This window comes from Pleurodeles waltl, chromosome 6 (assembly GCF_031143425.1).
Source record: "Pleurodeles waltl isolate 20211129_DDA chromosome 6, aPleWal1.hap1.20221129, whole genome shotgun sequence".
NCBI classification, from domain to species: Eukaryota; Metazoa; Chordata; class Amphibia; order Caudata; family Salamandridae; genus Pleurodeles; species Pleurodeles waltl.
This window is the reverse complement of record NC_090445.1, coordinates 1,019,488,602-1,019,514,493: the sequence shown is the minus strand read 5'-3', so window position 1 is coordinate 1,019,514,493 and position 25,892 is coordinate 1,019,488,602.

Below are 25,892 nucleotides of genomic sequence, written 5' to 3'. Positions count from 1 at the left end.
AAAGCAATGCACATACTTCAACTGACGCATTTCAACTGTAGCTTTTAGGCAGCAATAAAAAAGTCAAGTAAGTATTGTGATTATGTTTCTGCTACAAAAGTGTCAGACTTTTGTCTAATGGCAGTTTTAGTGCCATAAAGAAGCGCAGAAGGTTTATATGCCTACTGCAAAGAGCAAATCTGTATTTTATGTAAATAGCTGAGTACATTAGTAAAGTCAGCCATTACCTGCGCTATAATACAAATGAAATGTATGTGCAGGGTGGAGGGCGGCTATGGAGAGATGAAGGGCACTTTTGCTGGGTGGTAATGAGGGAATCCGAGGAGGAGGGAGTGGGAGCACCAATAATGATTGTTGGACTGGGCGCAGGAGGTGCTAAAGACTGTGACAAATAGTATGTGACAAAGTGTTTTTTGAGTGTCTTGAAAAAACGTGCTGATTGAGGGAAGAAGCGCAGGTAAGGTGGTCTCTACTGTTGCACGTATCTCACACACACCATCGATTTTGTGACTGTCTACGTAGGCTAGTGTTTTAGAGCAACAGTTTAGCCAATAGCAGAGATGGCATCTTGATAGATGACTGCTGCCGTCACTCGGGTTATAGAGGACAGCTCTGACATAGGATCAGAGACTGAGACATCAGATACTGAGACAGCATCTGAGGGATAGGACAATGGCGCAGACTCTGGGAGTGATTTTTAAGTTGGAGGAGTTCCATTCGATAACTTCTCTTCCAATAAATTATGATGGAGGTGATGAGGACAGTCCTGCTGTCCCTTCGCAAGCACAGTCTGTGCAACGAGGTAATAGTGGGTTAGCCCAACCCAGAGAGCAGGTGAATGCGGCGACAAGCAGAGAGAGAGAGTGCTCTCTTGGGAGCTCCCCAATTTAGTTCAGCCCCAAATTCCACCCCCCAAATCGTATTGTGGAGACATCAAAATTATCTATCACAAAACAAACTGGTTTTGTAAGGCAGGCACCTGTGTTTTTGGTCCTGGGTTCGGCGGCCATATAGAGAAACACACTAAACCCAAACATTTCTGGAAACTAGACATTCGGGGGAGTCCACAGAGGTGTGACTTGTGTGGATTCCCCAAAGTTTTCTTACCCAGAATACCCTGCAAAGCTGAAATGTTGAATAAAAACTCTATTTTTCTCGCATTTCTGTCACACAAACTACAGGAATATGCTGGGATCCGCAAAATTCCTACCACCCAGTGATTCCTCACCTGTACTGATAAAAACACTACCCCACTTGAGTGCCTACACCTAGTGCCTGGATCAGGAATGGATCACCCCAGGGTCAGCAGCTACCTCATGTAAGGACCAACATTGACCGTTGTGTGATCTATTCCTGTCGCGGGCACCAGGCCTACCCACACAAGTGAGGTACCATTTTTATCAGGAGATTTGGGGGAACGCTGGGTGGAAGGAAATTTGTGGCTCCTCTCAGATTCCAGAACTTTCTGTCACCGAAATGTGAGGAAAAAGTGTTTTTTTAGCCACATTTTGAGGTTTGCAAAGGATTCTGGGTAACAGAACCTGGTCAGAGCCCCACAAGTCACCCCATCTTGGATTCCCCTAGGTCTCTAGTTTTCAAAAATGCACAGGTTTGATAGGTTTCCCTAGGTGCCGGCTGAGCTAGAGGCAAAAATCTACAGGTAGGCACTTTGCAAAAAACACCTCTGATTTCTGTCAAAAAATGGGATGTGTCCACATTGTGTTTTGGGGCATTTCCTGTTGCGGGCGCTAGACCTACCCACACAAGTGAGGTATCCATTTTATCGGGAGACTTGGGGGAACGCTGGGTGGAAGGAAATTTGTGGCTCCTCTCAGATTCCAGAACTTTCTGCCACCGAATTTGAGGATAATGTGTTTTTTTAGCCACATTTTGAGGTTTGCAAAGGATTCTGGGTAACAAAACCTGGTCAGAGCCCCACAAGTCGCCCCATCTTGGATTCCCCTAGGTCTTTAGTTTTCCAAAATGCACAGGTTTGGTAGGTTTCCCTAGGTGCCGGCTGAGCTAGAGTCCAAAATCTACAGGTAGGCACTTTGCAAAAAACACGTCAGATTTCAATGTAAAAATGTGATGTGTCCATGTTGCGTTTCCTGTCGCAAGCATTAGGCCTACCAATGCAAGTGAGGTACCATTTTTATCGGGAGACTTGGGGGAACACAGAATAGCAAAACAAGTGTTATTGCCCCTTGTCTTTCTCTACATTTTTTCTTTCCAAATGTAAGACAGTGTGTAAAAAAGACGTCTATTTGAGAAATGGCCTGTAATTCACATGCTAGTATGGGCACCCCGGAATTCAGAGATGTGCAAATAACCACTGCTTCTCAACACCTTATCTTATGCACATTTTGGAAATACAAAGGTTTTCTTGATACCTATTTTTCACTCTTTATATTTCAGCAAATGAATTGCTGTATACCCGGTATAGAATGAAAACCCATTGCAAGGTGCACCTCATTTATTGGCTCTGGGTACCTAGGGATCTTGATGAACCTACAAGCCCTATATATCCTTGCAACCGGAAGAGTCCAGCACACGTAACGGTATATTGCTTTAAAAAATCTGACATTGCAGGAAAAAGTTACAGAGTAAACGTGGAGAAAAATGGCTGATTTTTCAGCTCACTTTCAATATTTTTTTATTTCAGCTGTTATTTTCAGTAGGAAAACCTTGTAGGATCTACACAAATGACCCCTTGCTGAATTTAGAATTTTGTCTACTTTTCAGAAATGTTTAGCTGTCCGGGATCCAGCATTGGCTTGACACCCATTCCTGTCACTAACTGAAAGGAGGCGGAAAGCACCAAAAATAGTAAAAATGGGTATGTCCCAGTAAAATGTCAAAATTGTGTTGAAAAATGTGTTTTTCTGATTCAAGTCTGACTCATGAAAGGTGGGAAGATGGTGATGTTAGCACCAGAAACCCTTTGTTGGTGCCATTTTCAGGGAAAAACAACAAGCCTTCTTCAGCAGCCCTTTTTTCCCATTTTTTTAAAAAAACGACATTTTCACTGTATTTTGGCTAATTTCTTGGTCTCCTCCAGGGGAAACCACAAACTCTGGGTACCATTAGAATCCCTAGGATGTTGGAAAAAAAGGACGCAAATTTGGCGTGGATAGCTTATGTGGACAAAAAGTTATGTAGGCCTAAGCGCAAACTACCCCAAATAGCCAAAAAAGTGCTCAGCACTGGGGGGGGGGGGGGGGGGGGGGGGGAAGGCCCAGCAGCTAAGAGGTTAAGAACCAAGGCTCATGTTTACCTCAAAGTCATGAAACGCAGGGCAGCAACTAAAGTTGCTGCTCTCTTTTGTGTGAGCAAGAACGAGTGGAACAGTGCATTACCCACTAAAATGTGGCACTGTTCTACTCTCCCTGCGCTGGTGCAATTTTGGCAGCCCTGCGCCAACACAGATACCTGTGTTCTTTGAAGCATAGTTTTTATACTTCAAGGACTCCCTTCTGGTACACACACTACACATTAAGGCTTTTCCCGCTTTGCATGTGTGCTGTATAGTGCAGGAGACATGCAAAGTATGAAAAACAAGGAGAAATTAAAACATTTCTCATCGTTTTGCCTGCCTCAAGGAGGGGCAGGATTTTGGTGCAAATATCTGTATACAGTCCTCTGTAGATAGAGATTTAAGGGTAAACGCAAGGCTGGTTGAATGGGAATCCCCATTCATCACCAATGAAATGCCCCCTTAATGCAAAGTAATACAAGGCAGTGCATTGCACAGCTTTGGATTACTTTGGGTTACAAGCCAATGCAATCTACCCCATTCTACCCCACTCCACTCTAACCCAACCGGTACCACCCAATCTACCCTAATCTATCCCAATCTACCCCACCCCACTCCACACTATCCCACTCAATCCCACTCCATTCTACCCCAATCTACCCCTCTCCACTCTACCCTAATATACCCCATTCCAATATATCCTAATTCAATCTACCCCCCTCCAGTCTTCCCCAATCTACACTCTCCAATCTACCACAATCTACCCACTCCAAGCAACTCACTCTACCCTAATCTACCCCACCCCAATCTACCCAACTCTACCCCAATTTACACCACTCCAATCTACCCAATGAACCCTGCTTCACTATAACCCACACTACCCCACCTTAACCCACTCCACCACTCTCCACTCTACCCCAATCTACCCAACTCCTCTCTACACTACCCTATTTAACTCTACCCATGCTACCCCACTGCAATTTACCACAATACTACACTATTTCCATCAACCACAGTCCACTCCACTGTACCCCAAACCACCTCATGCCATTCTACCCTACTCTAACCCAATCTACACCACTCCACTTTACCACACTTTATCCCAATCTACCCCACTCCAAACTACCCAAATCTATCCTAGTCTAATCCACTCCGCTTTACCCAAATCTATCCCACGTCATTCTACACCAATCTACTCCAATCTACTCAGCCCAAATCTACCCCAATCTAAACCACTCCAATCTGCCCCACTTCAATCCATGTCAATCAATCCCACTCTATCACAATGTCCACCACTCCAATTTCCCCAGTCCATCCCACTCCACTGTACCCTCACCTAACCCAATCTACCCCACCCTATTCTACCCTACTCTATCCTAATCTTCTCCACTCCTATTTGCCCCCATCTACTCCACTCCACTGTACCCCAATCTATCCCACTCCACTCTATCCCAATCTAATCCACTCCACTGTACCCCAATCTACCCCATTCTACCCCTCGTCAATCTTCCCCACTCCACTCCAATTTTAACTAATCTACCCCTCCAATCTACCCCAATCTACCCACTCCAATCTACCCACTCTATCCCATTCCACTCTACCCTAATCTACCAGAATCTATCCCACCCCAATCTACCATACTCTACCTGAATGTACACCATTCCAATCTATCCCATTCTACCCTGCTCAACTCTACCCCACTCTACCCCACTCCACCACACTCCACTCTGCCCTAATCTAACTGACTCTTCTCTACCCCACTCTACATCATTTACTCTACCCCAGGCTACCCCACTCCAATTTACCTCAGTGCACTCCACTCTATCTCAAAATAACTCACACCATTGTACCCCACACAAACCCAAACCATGCCACTCCAATCTACCACAATTTACCCAATCTTCCCCACTACAATCTACCCTAATCTACGGCACTCTACCCCAGTCTAACCCACTCCACCCACATCTATTTCACTCCACTATACCCCAGTCTACTCCAATTCCAATCTACTCTACCCCACTCTTCCCCCATTTCAGTCTACCACATTCCACTATACCCTACCCCACTCTACTCCAATCTACCCCACCCTACCTCAATCTACCCATCCACACTACCCTAATCTGTCCCAATCTCCCCCCACTCAATCTATTTTACTCTGCCCCAATGTTTATCTACTCCAATTTGCCACAATCTACCCCAATCTGCCCCACCCAATCTATCCATCCACCCCAATCTACCACACTCTACCCCACTCCACCCCATTCCACTGTACCCCAATCTACCCCACTTCAATCTACCCCATTCACCCCAATCTTCCCCAATCTACCCACTCCAAAGTGTCCCAATCTAACCAATCTACCATACTCCAGTCTAGCCCATTCTACACACTCCACATTACCTCGAACTACCCCTCCTATATCTAGCCCACTCCACTCTACCCTAATCTACCCCAATCTACTCCACCTCAATATATCCCACTATACCCCAATCTACCCCACTTCAATCTACTCCACTTTACACTACTCCACTCTAGCCCAAATGACCCGACCCCAATCTACCCAACTCTGTCCCTCTCTACCCCAGTCCATTGTACCCCAATCGATAATACTCCACTGTACCCCAGTCTCACCATTTAACTCTATCCCAATCTAACCCACTTTAATCTCTACCAAACTACACTACTCCAATCTACCCCAGTCCAAACTACTCTACCCCAGTCTACTCACACCATTCTACCCTTTTCAAACCCACTCCAATCTATCACACGTTATGCCAATCTACTTCACTCAAATTTACTCTAATCTTCCGCAGTCTACCCCACTCCACTCTATCCGAATTTATCCCACTCCACTACACCCTACCCAATCTACTTCAATCTACCCCTTCTAATCTATCCCAATCTACCCAACTATAACGCACTAGAACCCACTCCAATCTAGCCCACTCAACCCCAATATACCTCACTCCACTCTACCCAATATACCACACTCCACTCTATCCCAATCTACCCCAATCTATTCCAGCCTAATCTACTCCACTCCAATTTACCCAAATCTATCCCCACTCTACCAACTCGACTCTATCCCAATCTACCCCACTGCACTCTACCCCAATCTACCCCATTTCACTTTGCCATAATCTAGCTCATTCCGATCTATCCACTCCAATCTACTCACTCTAGTACACTCCACTCTGCCCTAATTTACCCCAATCTAACCCCAACCCTGTCTATCCCATTCTGCCCCAATCTGCACCCCTCCAGTCTTCCACAAACTACCCCACTCTACTCCACCCAACTCCACTCTACCCAAATCGACCCCACTCTAACTTACCCAATATAGGCCACTCCATTCTACCACAATCTACCCCATTCCAATCTACTCTACTTCAACCTACCCCACTCTACCCCAGTCTTTCCCAATGTACCCACTCCAATCTACCCACTCTACCCCACTCCACTCTACCCTAATCTACCTCAATATCCCTACCCCAATCTATCCCACTCTGTCCTATTCTACACCACTCCAGTCACCCCAGCCTACCCCACTCTATTTTGCTCCACTATACTCCACTTCAGCCCACTCCACTGTACCCCAATCTACCCAGCTCCTCTCCACCTCATTCTATGCCATTTAACTCTACACTAAACTACCCCACTCCAATTGACCCCAAACTACACCACTTCAGTCTATCCCAGTCCACTTCACTCTACCCCACACCATAGTAAACAACTCTAACCCAATCTACGCCACTCCAATCTACCACACTTTACCCCAATTCACCCCACTCCTATCTACTAATATCTGCCCCACTCTACCCAAATCTATCCTATTTCACTGTACCTCAATCTACTCCACCCAAATCTACCCCCTTCAATCTACCATGCTCCACTATAATCTACACCACTCTACTCCAGTCTTTCCCAATCTACTACAATCTACCCCACTCTACACACTCCACTCTACCCCAATCTACTCCACTCATGTGTACCCGACTCCACCCTACCTCAGTCTACGCCTCCATCTACCTTAATCCATCCCAATCTACCCACCCCAATCAATCCAGTTCTACCCAATCTACTCCACTGTATTGTACCCCAATCAACCACACATTACTCCACTCTACTCTACCCCAATCTGCCCCACCCAACCTACCCCAATCTGTCTACCTCAACCCCACTTTACCCAACTCCACCCCATTCCATTGTACCCCAATGTACCTCACTTCACTGTACCCCAAACTAGCCCACTCCACACTACTCTAATCTACCCTGCTTCTTTCTACCCCAATCTACCCCATTCCACTCTACACCAATCTAGCCCACTTCAGTCTACCTCACTCCATTCCAATCTTCCACAATCTACCCAGTCCAGGCCACCCACTCTACACCACTCTACTCTACCCTAATCTACCCCAATCAACCCTAATCTACCCCAATCAACCCCACCCCAATCTTCCCCACTCTGCCCCAATCTACACCACTCCACTCTACCCCAGTCTGCTCCACTCTACCTCAAACTACACCACTCTAATCCAATCCATGCCACTCCAATCTGCCCTGATTTACCCCAGTCTAATCCACTTTCCACTACCAGAATGTATGCTACTCACTGCACCCCAATCTAATCAAATTTACTCAACCCAAATATTCCCCAACTACCCCACTTAACACCAATCTACCCCACTTCAGTCTACCACGCAGCTCCATAACCTACCCTACTCTACTCCAATCTACCCAAATCCTCTCCAATCTACCCTCTCCACTCTACCGATCTGCACACTCCAATCTACCCACTCTACCCCAATCAATACTACTCCACTGTACCCCACTCTCACCATTTATTTCTATCCCAATCTAACCCACTTTAATCTCTACCAAACTACACTACTCCAATCTACCCCAGTCCAATCTACTCTACCCCAATCTACTCACACCATTCTAGCCTTTTCAAACCCACTCCAATCTACCACACGTTATCCCAATCTACTTCACTCAAATTTACTCTACTCTTCCAATCTACCTACTCAAATCTACCCACTCTGCTCTATACTACACCACTCCAATCTACCCCACTTCACCCTCCTCCACTCTACCTTAATTTACCCTCATCTATCCCACCCCAATGTATCCCTTTCTGCCCCAATCTACACCCCTCCAATCTACTCCACTCTATCCCACTCTACTCCACCCCACTCCATTCTACCCCAATCCACCCCACTCTGCAACAATCTACCCAACTCCACTCTACCACACTTTACCCCATTCAAATTCACCCCAATCTACTCCACTTCAATCAACCCCACTTCACTCCAGTCTTCTCCAATCTACCTACTCAAATCTACCCACTCTACTCTATTCTACCCCAATCTACCACACTCGATCTATCCCACTCTGCTCTATTCTACACCACTCCAATCTACCCCACTTCACCCTCCTCCACTCTACCTCACTCCAACCCACTCCACTCTAACCTAGTCTACCCAACTCCTCTCTACCTCACTCTATGTCATTAAACTCTACACCCAACTAACCCACACCATAGCAAACAACTGTAACCCAATCTACGCCACTCCAATCTACTACACTTCACCCCGATCTACCCCACTCCAAACGACCCTAATCTGCCGACTCTACCCCAGCGTAACCCACTCCACTCTACCCAACTCTATCCTATTCCACTGTACCAAATCTACCCTAATCTACCACACTTTACCCTACCCCACTCCAATCTACCCCACTCCACTTTACCCCAATCTATCCCACTCCACTCTATGCCAATCTACCTCACTCCTCTCTACCCCAATGTGCTCTACTCCACTTTACCCCAATCTACCCCACTTCAATCACCACACTATAACCAACCAACTCTACACCAATCTACCCAAATCTACTCCAATCTACCACACTTTACCTCATCCCAATCCAATCTACCCTGTTCCACTCTAACACCAATTTACTCCATTTCAATCTACCCCAATCTATCCCACTTCAATCTACCCCACTTTTACCCAATCTACCACTCCAATCAACCCACTCTACCCAATCTACCTCACTCCACTCTACCCACTTTATCAACTCCACTCTACCCTCATCTATCCCAGTCTACACCACTCCACCCCAATCTACCCCACGCCGATCTACCCCAATATACCCCATTCCACCTCATTCCACTCTACCCCAATCAACCCCACTCCAGTCTACCCTAATCTACGCCATTTAAATCTGACCCACTTCAATCTACTCCAAACTACACTGCTCCAATCCACTCCGGTCCAATCATTCTACCCCACTCTAACTCAATCTACCCCACTCCAATATATCACACTTTACCCCAATTTACCCCACTACTATCTACCCCAGTCTACCCTACTCCAGTTCACCTGAATCTATCCCACTCCATTCTGCTCATATCTACTCTAATCTACCCACCCCAATCTCCCCAATCTACCCCACTCCACTATAACCTACCCCACTCTACCCACTCCACTCTACCCCAATCTACCAAATCCTAATCTACCCCACTCCAGCCAACCCTAATCTACTCTCTCCACTCTACCCCAATCTACTCCACTCCAATCTACACCACTCACCTTCACTACAATCTACACCACTCAACCCACCCCACTCTAGTCTACCCCACTCTATACCACTCTACCCCACTAACCCCACTCCGCTCTACCCCAATCTACTCAACTCCACTCTACCCAAGCTACCCCACACCAATCTACCCCAATCTACCCCACTCCAATCTCCCCCACTCAACTCCAGTACAATCTATCCAACTCTAATATACCCCACGCTATCCCCAATCTACCCCGCTCCAATGTACCCTTCTATACCCCACCCCACTCAACTCCACTCAATGGCACTCTACGCCACTCAACCCTACTCTACCTCACTCCACTCTTCCCCAATCTATCCTATCTACCACACTCCACTCTATCCCAACCCACTGTACCCCACTCCAAACCACTCCACCGACCTCCACTCTACTGTAGTCTACCCCACTCCACTCTATCCTAATCTATCCCACTCTACTCTACCCCAATCTACCCCACTCCAATCTCACTCCAATATACTCCACTGCAATCTACCCCACTCCATTACAATCTACCCCAATCCACCACACTCTACCCCAAATGACACCACTCCAATCTACCCTACTCTACACCAATCTACCCCACTCCACTCTACCCCAATCTACACCACTCTACTCTACCCCAATCTTCCCCTGACCATTCTACCCCATCCCAATCTACACCTAAGTACCCCTCATGAATCTACCCCAATCCACCCCACCCTACACTACACTCCACTACACCCCACACTGCTCCACCCCACCTCACACCACTCCACACCACCCTCTCCACTACACCTCACCCCACTACCTCCTAACCCTCACAATTAACTTTTAGCCATGCTGAGCAGCAGCCACACTGTTGTACAACATGGCTACAACACATTGCCAAAGCCAATAGCCCTCACATACGCGAGACTTATTGGCTTTGCCAATCCTTTTCTCTAAAGTCATCCCGCTGAGTTGTACGCAGTACATTCAGTAAAAGTTCCATGCCAGCCGGGTAATTAAAAATGTGATGAGCCAGGTCCGAAGGAGCTTGTTGGCCACTGCAAAAAAAATAAATAGAACCCCATAAAGAACAAGGCCTTCTCTCCACTTAGGGGGTCTATCCCTGGGCGGAGTTGGTTGGTGGGTGATGGCTTTCACACATTGATCAGAAGGAAGTTGTCTTTCCCAGCAAGCCTTATTTAACACTTGTTTTGATTTATTTTTTGTGTTTTGTCGATATTGTAAAACATCACTGTTTTTTCTTCTGGATACCTGTTTCTTAGATGTACATGATGCATTCCATTTCTCTTCCTGGGAGCTGCCATAAAATTTTCATAAGCTCCTGAAAAGTACATTTCACAGTGCATGGGTGCCTATGGAAGGCAAAGAGAAAAGGGAGCTGGTTATCGGATGACAGTAGCGAGCATTGACACAACCAACGGCTCGTCATTGTTTATAATAACTTTTCTGTATATGTATAGTATTGTAATATGTGCAGAATTCTAGAAAATTGTGAGTCTGAAAAGGGCACTCTTATAGTGTAGAGCTCAGTTGACCGCCTATGTTGCAGTCCTTCCTTACTGCTTGATTCTGCATAAATCTCACTGGACCTGATTCAAAAGCACAAGTGACAAAGTAAAAACCTAAGCACCTGTAGGTGTTCCTATCTTTGGAACATGCTTCTATTTGTTTTAGGAGTCACAAAGAGACCTTTCAGGGCCCTAGTGGTTATATGAAAATCACAGATTTCTGGGAGTACTCACTTTCCCAAGATGTTTGCATGTGTAGCCTCCACCTCGTGGTATAGTCAACAAGAACAAATCACCAGGAAAAGCACATTTGCACTTAGATCTATATTTTCCGTGGTCCCTCGGTTGTTTTCTCTGGGGATGAACCTCTTCCTCTGCAAGGTAATGAAATATTGGGTGTTCTCTTACCGTTCCACCTCTGGAAATTCACTTACTTCTTCCTTGCCAGAACATTTTTTTTGTGTGTCAAGGGTCGGAAATTGTCTGTAGGGGGGAATGGATACCCAAAAATGTTTGTGGGTCTTCACCTGCGCATTTCCTCCCCAAACATCCACAAAACCAGTGTATATAATCCACCAAGCCGTCATATTTTCCAAATTTGTGAATTTACCTTCCTTGAGTAAAATTCCATTTGAGTGAAATTGGTGGTGAGCAAATACTTCTCCAAAGCAGGCGATTTGTCTCCATGTGCCTTCGTTCCTACATCAAAAGAATATTGAAGTGCTTAGAAACAGGTGTGATGCATCATACACATAACTGAGCACGAAGCTATCCATTACTCATTGGCAGTCTAAGATAAAGAGGGCAAAGAATGTATGGTTATTTCAACTCAAACCTCTTCCATTTTGTTTTCTTGAGAGAATATACAGCAGGTCGATGGACACTGGAAGGTGACGACATTTCTCAGCTCTGCTGCTTCAAAGAAAGTTACTACCAACAGCTTCTCAGTTAGACAAGTATACTTGTAATGAGAATAGCACAGCTTTTCAGCAGGACCGCTAAACCTTCACCAGAACAGTGCCAGTACTTCTGAGCAGGAACAGTGACATAATTTTCCAGTAGGACGCTTTGTAATGCTTTTAAATCCATAATAGTAACATTTTTAAGAGTTATTTTCTACAGCCTCTGCTAGACACTTGAACCCACTGTAGCAACATTTGTCAGCAAGGTTTCAATGCCCTAAGTGGCACAGTGCCAACTTTTACCAGCAGACAATATACTTTCGTTTTTTTTTTAACCAAAACGTTTAATTAGGGTTTGGGGTCAAAATGATAAAAACATAGGAAGCCCGTAACAAGTGATCGCCATTATTTCATCTCATGACGTATGTATATATTAGCGCCTGAATGACACTGCAACGTTTTGCATTGTGATCTCCCCGTTCCTTTATTGCTCCCACCCAACCCGTGGTGTTGAGACATACTTTAATATTAATTAATCAGCCGATAAATCCTCCAACAATCGTTCAATACGACTAATTCCTTCAAACACACAGACTAATATACCTATGAATGGTGATCCTGATGAAGCAGAAAATGAAGGTTTTACATTTATTAACGCTTAAACGTAGTGCTGAAATAATCATGTGTGACTTTAATCGAACTAATAAAGATTGTACGGGGACAAAATGTGCCCTCAGAGTAGTTTGCCATCATTTATAAGCGTGCTTTATATAACGTGGTGTATTAGAATTGCACTAATCCGACATAATCATAAACGTGTGCTACGATTTGCTTGTTTGAAATGCTTTAGCTTAGCATTACTTTAGCGGAGGCTTTGGCCTAGTTGCCTGGTCTCACGGTTTAGATGCTCGTATTTTTCCATTGTGCTAATAAACGTGTATTTTGCTTGAAGCTGTACTTTTCCACAGAAACTGTTCACATGCTTATCTTAAGGTTTCGTGCCAGCCTGGCATATTTTCTCCTTACTTCAAGGTCGATTTGCAGGTGCAGACAATGGAGGCTCTGAAAGTGAGCTAATTGGTAGACAATGTTGCAACTTGCGTACCCATCTCCAAGGATAATGTATGCTTAAGTAAAAGCTTGAGAACTGTCGTTTTTGATTGGTCAATTTGAAGCTAACCTATGAACCCTCCAATGGAGACCCTACTGGATTCGAACTGTTGTCTATAAAAATCAGGTGCACGAGAAGAAGATAGCCATTGCGCTATCAACGGCCATTATTGGACATCCCGCCATTTTGTAGACTTCGTAGCTATTATGGCCCACTTTGCTGCGACGCCATTTTGAGAGACTTTGATTCTTTCTCTAATCGAGGGAAAGAGACTTTAAATGATTCTTGCCCTAGAGACTTTAACTTTGTCCCTTTGCATGAAGTAGTAGTTTTACTTTGCCGCCGTGAGGCAATTGCCCCGTCCACCCCTGCCCCTTTGCCCCGTCCTATGCTGATCGAGAAACGGTACCCATGATGACCGAAGAACGGTACCTGTGAGACGAAGACTTCCTTGTATGCTGATCGTAATTGGTAAATATGAAAGGAAATTGTAAAATTGCATTGTGTTTCTTTTAGGTAACCAACTGCTGATTTTTGATAAGATCCCTAGTTAGGAGTTTTTCTAAATTAATGTTGCTAAATTGTTTTTTGCATGAAGTCCCACATGCCGATGCTAATTTGAGGTTAGATGAGAATCCCATATGTCGCACGATGCAATTTGAGATCTTGTTATGCTGACTAAATGTATGCAATTAGTTCATTACAGATTATCGTATTAGTGATTTGCATTGCTATTATCGAATGCCTTGTGATTCAAATGCTACATAGATTACACTTGTTTCGCCGTTATGGACAGCTATTAATGTTCATATATGTTTATCATTTGGTGTTGAGACACATTTATATCGTGCTAGCTTTGTTAATATAGGGAAATAAAATTCACTAACTTTGAATAAACTGGTGTGGTTATTCCTGACTGAAAGGTCAGGGTTCGCCGAAATGTATTCTGGATTAATTGTCAAGTGTTATGTCGAACAAGGTATTGCTTATGTTCGTTATTGATTATTGATTTGATGCAATTGATCGATTAAGAGTACAGAGAGTTCCCACTAAGTCAAAAGATTCATCGGCCTAAAGAGCGTCCGAAAACAGGTAAATTATTACTACGGACCGCTCTATCAGTAGATGGTAGCAGAGGACGGTTTTGTCTTTTGGGACCCCGTACCCTTAAAGTACATGGTGTTGAATTAACGGTTACGCCTTTTGAGACCCCATTTGAGAAGTTGACTTAGATTTTTCTTGGATAAAACTGATTGACAGAATGATGATGGGCTAGGTCCACCGCGACTTTCCCGGGATCTCGGAGCTTGCGAATGGAGAGAACGGAGGTGTGGAATCGGCGTTGGCGGTACTAGTGATGGTATGAGTGAAGTTAGGGTTTTGCGCTTGCACAGCTTATTGCCGCAGGGTGTGTGAAAAGGTTGCGAGGATTTTTTTTCTTTTTAGAGGATAGCGGAGGTGCGACTCCGAGTGTAGAAGTAGTGAAGTCGTCGAACTTCATAGAGATAGCGGAGGTGCGACTCCGAGTGTGAGAGTAGGGAAGTCGTCGAACTTCATGTGCGTGTGGCGCTTTGTGCATAAAAAAAAGGTCCACGTGGTTGTTGTTGTTGAGACGGGCCCTGCGAGGTCAAGAGACTCCGGAGTATGTTGATCCATGTTGTGGTCTGGGCGGTTTAGTAGGTTGATCGGGCGTGGTCAACAAATCGGTACGTGTGTTAGGGAGTGAAAGAAACTTCGACTTCGGGCTTTGACAAGATTCTAAGTGCACTAGAATAGATCATTGACAAGTTGAGAGTAGGTCTGCGGGTCAGATTTGCTTGCGAACGTGGGGACCGAGAAAGACGGAATAGCGGCCGAGGCTAGTGAAAGGTCCCTAAGGTCCTGAAGCGATTGTGTTACCCTTCCTGTAGTAAACCGACAGATCTGTTTTATTTTTTGGTAGCTCGCGATACATGCAAGAAGTTGTTACGAGAGGAGGTGAGTGAAGGAAGACTAGCCGCGAAGCTTTGTCAGCCGCAGTGTGTGTGAGTGTGACGTCACTAGGAGCCGCGCTGGGATAGGTTGGTTGGTGAGAAGGGTCGCGCACGGATTGGACGCAGTCCGTGGGACTCGATTGGAAGGGGAAAGGCAGGTGAAGAGTATTCCGGGAATTAAAGTCACCTATTGATTACAAACTTTGTGAAATAAAAGACGAGAAAATGAAATTCTTTAAAGCATTTAGGAGTGCGATGAAGGGGGAGTCTTACATTAAAGCGAGCGTAGGAGAGGAGACGCCACCCGAAGGTACACCAGCTTACATTGTAATGGAAGAGAAGGGGGTAGCTCCGTGCCTTTGGCTAAAGCAGTGGCACAAGTTGACAGAGAAACATGGGAGCGTAGCGTTCCCGATATATGGGACGTTCAATATAAAGGTCCTAGAGAATTTGAGATTCACGATGTACGACATGAAGGTGCCTCCAAGGCCAGCCCAGTTTGAGGCTCTAGCAATTTGGGAACTAATGGCTAGACAGCAACAGCAGAAGAAGTTTGAGACCAGAATGAGGAAAGTAGAAAAGACACTAGCGGACGCTAGGTGGGATAATGCACAAAAGGTGTGGAGGTCAGATGTATTGCAGGGGATAAAATTGTTTCCCGCAATCACTAAAGAAGAAGAGGAGACAGGTAAGAAAGCCACCTGTAAGACGGACAGGAAGTGTTCCAAGGATAGAGAGGACGAGGAAAAGTTGAGAAGGGAAGAGGAGTTAGAGGATGAGGAGCTAATAATGCAATTACTGAACGACCGTCCACCACCTTATGCGGAGGATGGACAAGGTCCAAGTACCAGTTCTGCCCCTCCGGCATCGGTACAGAACAGTGAAACCCAGAGTTCAGGAGCATCATCGGGACCAAAGGACCCGAGTTTACTGTTCACCCCGCAGATACCGCAGGTTAGGAGAATATATCCAGATGTGCCCGTGTTGAAACCAGCAGAAAATTATCAGCCGCAGATGCCAGGGTACTACAGTAGTGATAACAGTGCAGGAATGATTCTAGATCCAACCGTAAGGGGCGTACAGAATGGTTACAACCCAACAATGGCACAAGCTGAATCAACTCAGTTTATGCTGCCCCAGAAGCAGATGCAGGGAGGAAACGCACATGTTCAGATGACGGGGAGCCAGATGGGTATGCCGGCAATGATGACCCATGGTGTGGGAATGAACATGCCTCAGAACATGGGGAATGGACAAAACCCAGATGCGATATCACTACCCATTACTGTAGGTCCACCGGTACCTTTGTATAGTCAGCCTAACTTAGGTATGAGCGGTCAGGGACCAATGCTGCAGAGTGGGACAGAAAGGAGGTGCATAGAAAACACCCCAGGGATAACTCCGATAGCGGCTCAGCCAAATGGATCTGGATCCTTGATGGAGTTTAGTCCTATATGTGCTCAGTCAACACTGGTGAGGTCGAGCCCCCCACTGATAATACCCTTAACATCGAACACTGAAAAGTTGCCGCAACCATCAATGGCAGTCGATGTGAACGCTACACTGATGGGGTTGAATGCGCAACAGCTGACACAGTGGTTCAACAGTCTGAATTCTACCCAAAATTCAGCCAGTGGGAAAGGAGAAGACTATATGAATAGGGTCAGGTTGAACATGGAAGCACAAGAATTGGTGGAAGGGACCATGGGTGTGAACAGGTTAGAGTCCTACACGGAAGAAGAGCTGAGGTATCTATGTCCCAGGATTACGAAGGAAGTGAACAAGGTACATAAGAGTCTGCAAGAAGCAGCTGACAGGAACGGGGTTGACATAGACAAGATGAAACACCTGAGCAGAAGCTACAGGTTAGATTTTGGGACCACAGATTTCGAACACATGAGGTCAGCAGGCATGAAGACACACCTTAGAGAATTGCTGCAGAGTGCACAAGTGTGGAGGTGTCTAGACAAGTGGGAAAGCAGGTGGGTGTAGAGGAAGGAAAAGAGGAGGGACAGTGCTACAGAGCACAAGGAGAAAAGACCGCAGAGTAGTGATACAGTAACAATGTTACCAATGAGGGAGACAGCAGGGGGAAAATTAGTACATGTACCATGGCACAGAAGCGACATTCAGTCTTTTACGGACGATTTTCCCAAACTGAGAGAGAAACCGATTGAATGGTATCAACAGACTGACAGGTTTGTGAAGCTTGCTAAGTGTCTCTGGGAAGACCTGAACACTCTGTTTGAGATTGTGGTTCCGGCAGATTTGTGGGAGGATTGCAAAAGAGCGGTAGGTTGGCCGACGAGTGAGCCAGAGAGAGACAGGGAGACGGGCGCACCATCACCTATGGTGATGAGCTTGTACTATAAGGTGATTGAGCATTTGAAAACGAAGGTACCCGCGAAAAACGTGGATTGGCAGAAGATTGATCGAACTGCCCAAGAGACTAAAGAATCGATTCATAGTTACTATGAGAGGTTGTTGAAAGCGTTCAAGAATTACAGTGGCACGGAAACAATAGAGGCGAAGGACATGCTCCATTTTGTGTTCAGATTTGTGGAAGGGCTGAGACCAGAGATAAGTCAGATGATAAAGTCGCATTTGATTTGTTGGCAATCGAAACCGATTGATGAGGTGTTGAATTATGCGAAATACTGTAGCGACGAAATAGAAGTGAAACAGAAAAGGTTGAAAGAGAAGGTGATGATGATGCAGCTTAAGGCAGCTCAAACAGGTTTGCAAGGTTTGCAGGGTTTGCAAGGGATGCAAGGGTTCCAACAGCAGGTACCGCAACCGCAGCCGCAGTTGCAGGGAAACATGGCGTTTCAGCCACAGGCCAGAGGTAGAGGCAGAGGAGGTTTTGTGAATAATGGTCCGGATTTGAACACTGTTGTGACAGGTGTGCAGGCAATGAAGAAGGTGATGCCGTGTCACGTATGCGGAATTGTAGGTCATTGGAAACGCGAGTGCCCGATGGTGGTGCAGGAAGGTGCAGGTGCAGGTGCAGGTGTTAGTCAGCAAAACAATGATGTCAATGTATTTCAGACAATGAGGGGACCGAAAATGAGAGGTCCAAGCCCAAATTTTCAGACCATAAATCAATTGCAGGGATTACAACCTATGCAGCCGCAGCAGATGCAGATGCCTCGTATGCAGATGACGCAAATGCAGCCAATGTAACAGCAGTTACCCATGGTACCTAATCAGCAAATGCAAATACCCTTGGCACCAATGAGTCAGCAGCAAGTGATGGTTCCTCCACAGGTATCGGGTCAAGTAATGAGTACAAATGGCACCGTACAACAGTTCCCATTACACAGTGAGAGTGGAATAAACAACGTATGGGAGAGTGAAAGTTCAGGAGAAGAAGGAGATTGTGTGCTTGCGGCATCCTTGGAAGTTGATCAAAGGGGTCCGTACGTAGAGGGAAGAGTAATGGGTCATCGTGTCTCATTCTTGGTTGATACGGGAGCCACACGTTCAACTGTTAAGAGCAGTGAAGTACCAAATTTGCCACTCTCAGGGAGGACAGTTCAAGTGGTGGGAGTAGCAAACAGACATCTGACGAACCCAATTACAGATCCGGTACCAGTCAGCATCGGTAACTATCAAGGGGTACATCAGTTTGTGGTATGTGACTCAAGCCCGATAGCACTATTGGGGAGAGACCTATTGTGCAAATTGGGTTGCTCGATAATGTGTTCGAACGAAGGAATAACAATCCAGACGAGCAGTGATGGGGAAGAAGAGGACAGTGTAGAGGGGGATGAGATGGAAACTGTAGATGAGGAGTATCCTTTGATTTGTCTTTTTCCGATGATGACTGAAGAGGATATTCCAGCCGAATTACGGGAAACAGTCGGAAAGGAAGTGTGGGATATGACAGGGAAAGAGGTGGGATTGATGAAAGGATTGGAACCAGTGAAAGTGACTGTAAAGCCCAATGCAATCTTTCCCCAGACCCCACAATACCACATGCCACAAGACACCCTCATGAAAGTTGCTCAACTCATTGACGAATTTGTAAAGCAGGGGGTACTGAAAGAAGTGTTAAGCAGTCCATGTAATTCACCAATAATGGGACTAATAAAGCCGAGTGGAAAGGTCCGACTCGTGCAGGACTTGAGGAAAATAAATGACATCATAGTCAAATGCTGCCCAGTAGTACCGAATCCAGCTGTGATAATGTTCCAGGTCCCTTGCGATGCTGAGTGGTTCTCAGTCATCGATTTGTCACAAGCGTTCTTCTCGGTGCCTCTTCATGAGGACAGCCAATTCCTCTTTTGTTTTAAATTCCTAGACAGAGTGTACAGTTGGTGTCGAATTCCTCAAGGGTTTTCTGAGTCACCGTCAATCTTCAATCAGATTCTAAAGAAAGATCTGGAAGCATTAGAATTGCCATTCGAGTCAACCCTAGTACAGTACATTGATGACCTACTGGTTGCATCAAAGACAGAAAGTGGCTGCACAGCCGATACCATTGCTCTGTTGAATCATTTGGGAAGGAATGGACATAAGGTGTCTCCTTCCAAATTACAGTTCTGTCAGAAGAAAGTGAAATACTTGGGTCACCAGATAGAGAAAGGGTCACGGAGAATAATGAAGGAAAGAATAACGAGTATACTCCAAATGAGTCCACCAAAGACAAGGAAGGAGGTGAGGAAGTTTTTGGGAATGGTGGGTTATTGTCGCCAGTGGATTCCCAACTTCTCGACTCTAGCAAAGCCTCTACTGAAACTGACCCAGAAGGATGCATTGGATGAAATTGAGCTGAAAGGAGATGAGATGGATGTTTTTGTTCAATTGAAAGAATGCATGTGTAGGGCTCCAGCTTTAGGTATGCCTGACTACACAAAGCCTTTCACATTGTTTTGTCATGAACGTGATGCATGTTCTTTGTCTGTCTTGACTCAAGCCCATGGTGGCGTAAACAGACCAGTAGCGTATTTTTCAGCTACTCTGGATCCGGTCGCAGCAGCACTCCCAGGGTGTTTGCGCGCCGTAGCAGCAGTTGGTATCAGCCTCACTCAGAGTGAAGGAATAGTGATGGGACATCCAGTAACAGTCATGGTCCCTCACTCAGTTGAGATACTTTTGACCCGCTCCCGAACGCAGCACATGACTGGAGCGAGACTCACAAGGTATGAAACGATAATTCTGGGCTCACCGAATGTGCAGCTGAAAAGGTGCACTACGTTGAATCCAGCAACCTTGCTTCCTGGAGAAAATGCTGAAATTGAGAACGCTGAAGACGTCGAGCATGACTGCCTTCAGGTGACTGAATTTTGCACAAAACCTCGACCGGACATTAAGGATACTAAGCTTGATGAAAATGATCAAATACTTTTTGTTGATGGTTCATGTCTAAGAGATGGGATGGGGATTTTGAAAGCAGGATATGCTGTATGTACTGTAACAGGGGTCTTGGAAGCGGGATGGCTTCAAGGAGTCTATTCTGCACAAGTAGCAGAACTTGTAGCCCTTACCAGAGCATGTCAACTGTCTGCATTGATGAAAGTCACTATTTACACGGATAGTCAATACGGGTTTGGGATTGTGCATGACTTTGGACAACTATGGTCACAGAGAGGGTTCTTGACTTCTTCAGGATCTCCAGTGAAAAACGGGGAGAGAATAAGGGAATTGTTACACGCCATTCAAGTGCCAGCTGAAGTTGCAGTGGTAAAGTGTAGTGCTCATACGAAAGGACAGGACTATGTTTCTCTGGGAAATGCATATGCGGATCAAGTCGCAAGATTTTGTGCCTTGAACTGTATATTACTCAGGGATGATTGGAATACGATAAATGAGCCAGAACTCGAACCAGCTGAAGCATTTGCCTTGAAGGTCGTAGATACAATAGATGAACTAAAAGCATTACAAAATAATGTCAGGGAGGATGAAAGAGATTCCTGGATTAAATCACAATGTATAAAGAGACAAGACGAGTTATGGGTTTCACATGAGGGAAAATTTGTTTTGCCAAACAGTCTCTTATCACAGCTTGCGCGGTTCTATCATGGGCAAGCTCACCTAGGGAGAGATGCCATGATAAGATTGTTCAAAACTGATTGGTTTAACCCCAGATTTCGTCAAGCTGCAGAAGCAGTTTGCCATCGATGTGTCACTTGCCAGCAGATGAACCCAGGAAAGGGGACAGTTGTGAATGCGAGCCACATTGGTAGGGCAAGCAGGCCTTTTAGTCGTATGCAGATGGACTTCATTGAGATGCCTGTGCATGGGGGTCTAAAATATGTGTTGGTGATTGTGTGCATTTTTAGTCACTGGATTGAGGCATACCCCACACGTAGAAATGACAGCCTTACAGTTGCAAAGCTATTGTTGAGGGAGTTAATACCACGTTTCGGATTCCCGATCTCTTTAGAATCAGATAGGGGAAGTCACTTCAATAACGAGGTAATAAAGTTACTTTGCGAAGCGTTGAACATTGAGCAAAAGCTGCATTGTAGCTATCGCCCTGAAGCCTCAGGACTGGTGGAGCAGATGAATGGTACACTGAAATCGAGAATGGCGAAAATATGTGCATCGACAAATTTGAAATGGCCTGACGCATTGCCCTTAGTGCTAATGTCAATGAGAAACACCCCTGATAGAAAGACTGGATTGTCTCCGCACGAAATTCTCATGGGCAGGGCTATGAGACTTCCTGCAGTTCCCGCAAACGCGCTTTTGAATATTACAGATGATATGGTGTTAGACTACTGCAAAGGACTAGCTGACGTGGTTCGCTCTTTCTCTCACCAGGTGGAGGCGACCACCTTGCCACCGATACAAGGTCCAGGACACGCACTGAAAGCAGGTGACTGGGTCGTGGTAAAGAAGCACGTGAGAAAGTCGTGTCTGGAACCCCGTTGGAAAGGCCCTTTTCAAGTGATCCTAACGACAACTACCGCTGTGAAGTGTGCGGGGGTTCCCAACTGGATTCACGCCAGTCACACAAAGAAGGTGTTGTGTCCCACAGATGAGGAAGTTGAAGCGCTGAAACTACCAGTGCCTGACAAAGCAGTGCTGAGTGCTGAGACAGAGCAAAACCGAACCGAAAGCGAACAGGCAGAAGCGGGGGAGAGAGAGATATTCTCTGAGGATGAAGAGATCAACTCGCTTGGGGAAGACCAAGGAGAAAGTTCAGACAGCGACGCAGAAGCTGAAGGTGACAAACAACCTGAAGCAGCTGAGGGTAGCAAAAAGCCTGAAGCAGCTGAAGGTGACAAGGAGCCTGAAGCAGCTGAAAGTGATAAAGAGCCGGAAGAAAGTAACGGTGACGAAGGGCTCGAAAAAGGTGAAAAGGCAGGAGAGCCTGATCAGAGGAGGGCTTTCCCAGAAGCAGACGATACAGAAAAAGAAAAGGAGAACGTGATTGATTCCCCAGAAGGAGGGAACGAGGCAGAACAGAACGGAAAGGTTCAAACTTCCACAGAAAAGATTGCAGGTACATCAAATGGACACGGTGCAAAGAGAAGACTAAGGGGGTCATTCTGACCCTGGCGGCCGGTGGCCACCAGGGCCACCGACCACGGGAGCACTGCCAACAGGCTGGCGGTGCTCCCACAAGCATTCTGACCGCGGCGGTTCAGCCGCGGTCAGAAGCGGCAAGTCGGCGGGCTCCCGCCGACTTACCGCTCCGCCGCCATGAGGATTCTGACAGCCCCTACCGCCATCACAGGATGGCGGTAGGGGGTGCCGCGGGGCCCCTGGGGGCCCCTGCCGTGCCCATGCCAATGGCATGGGCACGGCAGGGGCCCCCGTAAGAGGGCCCCACAAAGTATTTCAGTGTCTGCCTTGCAGACACTGAAATACGCGACGGGTGCAACTGCACCCGTCGCACCCCTGCAACTACGCCGGCTCAATTCTGAGCCGGCGTCCTCGTTGCAGGGGCATTTCCTCTGGGCCGGCGGGCGCTCTTTTGGAGAGCGCCCGCCGGCCCAGAGGAAATGTCTGAATGGCCGCCGCGGTCTTTTGACCGCGGTGCGGTCATTTGGCGGCGGTACTATGGCGGACGGCCCCCGCCGTCCGCCATAGTCAGAATCACCCCCTAAGTATCTCACCAATAAAAGAAAGGGGTAAAGAAAGTTTGAACGAAGGAGGAAGGCCAAAAGTGAAAGAGAAAAGAAAGGAAGTGACTGTCGTGGAACAATCGTCAAGTGAGGAAAAAGACTTGACAAAAGAGGAAAGCGCCAGCGAGGCGGAGTCGAAAAGAGAAGCAAAATTGAAAAGGAAAAGGATACCAAACAGGAGGTATTCCGGTCCTGAATGGGCATATGCAGTCAATGACGATTGGACTGACGAGTTTGTATCTCTAAGCATCGAGAACGAAGAAGAAGAAGAGATACCAATAGAAAAGAAAAGTTTCATAGACTCTGTCGATTGAAAGAATAGTAAATGGTATTGCTTGCTACAATATAACGTGAAAGAAACAACCAGCTGAGACATTGCCAAACCGGATGAGACTTGCTAAACAGATAAAGACTGAGTTATTGCCGAATTGAGACAAATGCTGCTAACCGATAAGTGACTGGCCTTTTGAAGAAGACGGTGTGAACATTGCGCTCGTTCAGCTTTGTAACTGAATCGCTAAATAGTTTCATTTATAGGTGCTTCTAGCTCTCTGATTCTATACAGATCATGACTAGGTACGCTACGCAAAATAATAGAAAGAAATATTGTAAATATGTGTGTATAGGCTTGGTAATTACATGTGTACTAATAATAATGGCAATTGTGCTTGGAATGCATGGAAAGGGTGAGAGTGAGAATATTGAGGCTTCTACTATTGCTCCTGTTACTGTCACTGAACTAACCCCATTGAAAAGACTAGCATTGGATGAGAGGCTCTTGCACGATAAGAAAGAGCTTTCGTATAACGTTTTCTATCGCTTGCTAACAGAGTATGTTGAGACTATGGATGCGAAAGATTGTTATGTGTGCACACAGATACCGACATCAGTAAAGGAAGGGGTGACTTATCACCACATGCCTCTTACATATGGGATTACATGTAGTATAGTAATGTCTAGGTTTTATGGTCAAACTAACATACAGTATTTTTACTCGAATTATGATGTTACCTTTGCTTATGTTCCTATAATAGCGCAGCTTAGCCAGACTGCTAAAGATTGGGATGCAAAAATAATGAGGGAATTTTTCGAGCCAATGCAACCTTTTGAAACGGCTCATGCTCATAGGGAGAACCTTACTTGCTCAGTCTCTGCTGTAGAAATAAGCTTTTTAGATCGCACAGATGATAGAAGGGCACAAATGAAGGCGAAAATAGAAAAAGAGCTACATAAGAGGACTTCAGTAGATAATTATGATTTTGCTGCTATAAAGACACAAGGGAAAATAGCTTTAGATGCTTGGCATGTAGGGAAATTTTGTATATATCGAGGAGAATCTTATTATGACAATATTTTTGTAGGAGCGAGTGAGTGTAAACATACGTTTATTTTTAAGGCCAAATGGACATTCATGATGAACGGACTTGACCCTGTCATTCCAGGTGTATATTACATTTGTGGGTATAATGCCTATTATCGTCTTCCAAAGGGATGGTGGGGGAGATGTTATTTGGGTATAGTGTTCCCAAAGGTTTATCAACTGGATGACGTATCGATGATTCAAAAGACATCTGGATCCCATCGTATCCAGAAAAGAGAGACCGCAGCTGCTGTGATAGGAGATATATTTGGAGCCATGATTCCTTCATTGGGAGTTGTGTTGAATTCCATCAAGATACGAAAGTTGTCTACTATAGTGGATAACATGTTGACAAAGTTTTCAGGTGCTATAATCCTGATAGATGCTGAACTTGCAGCGGAAAGAGCTATGACTCTTCAAAATAGGCTTGCTTTAGACATTCTTTTAGCAAAGGATGGAGGCGTTTGCAAAATGCTTGGTGCACGACACTGTTGTACCTATATACCTGACAATAGTGTGAAGATTAAAACTATGCTTGCTAATCTAACAAAAGAGAGTGCAGATTTGAAGGAATTGAAAGAACCAGGAGTGTGGGAGAAGGTTGGAAAGGGACTTGCTTCAGTGGGACATTGGATTGGGGGAATTTGGAATGGAATATTATTGAAAATAATAGAAGGAATATTAATAGTAATAATTTGCATATTTGGAATTTGGGGAATAAAAAGGGGAATAATAATGATTATGGAAAGAATTAAGAGAAGAAAAGAAGAGAAAATTATGAAAAGAATGGCAGAAGAATACAAAGCGCAAACTAGGGGAATTAAAAGGAAAAGAGAACTGACAGAATTTTAATGGAATAAAATTTGTGGGGATGATTTGGTGTGATGACAAGTAGTCATCAGAGGAGGGATTGATGAAGCAGAAAATGAAGGTTTTACATTTATTAACGCTTAAACGTAGTGCTGAAATAATCATGTGTGACTTTAATCGAACTAATAAAGATTGTACGGGGACAAAATGTGCCCTCAGAGTAGTTTGCCATCATTTATACGCGTGCTTTATATAATGTGGTGTATTAGAATTGCACTAATCCGACATAATCATAAACGTGTGCTAC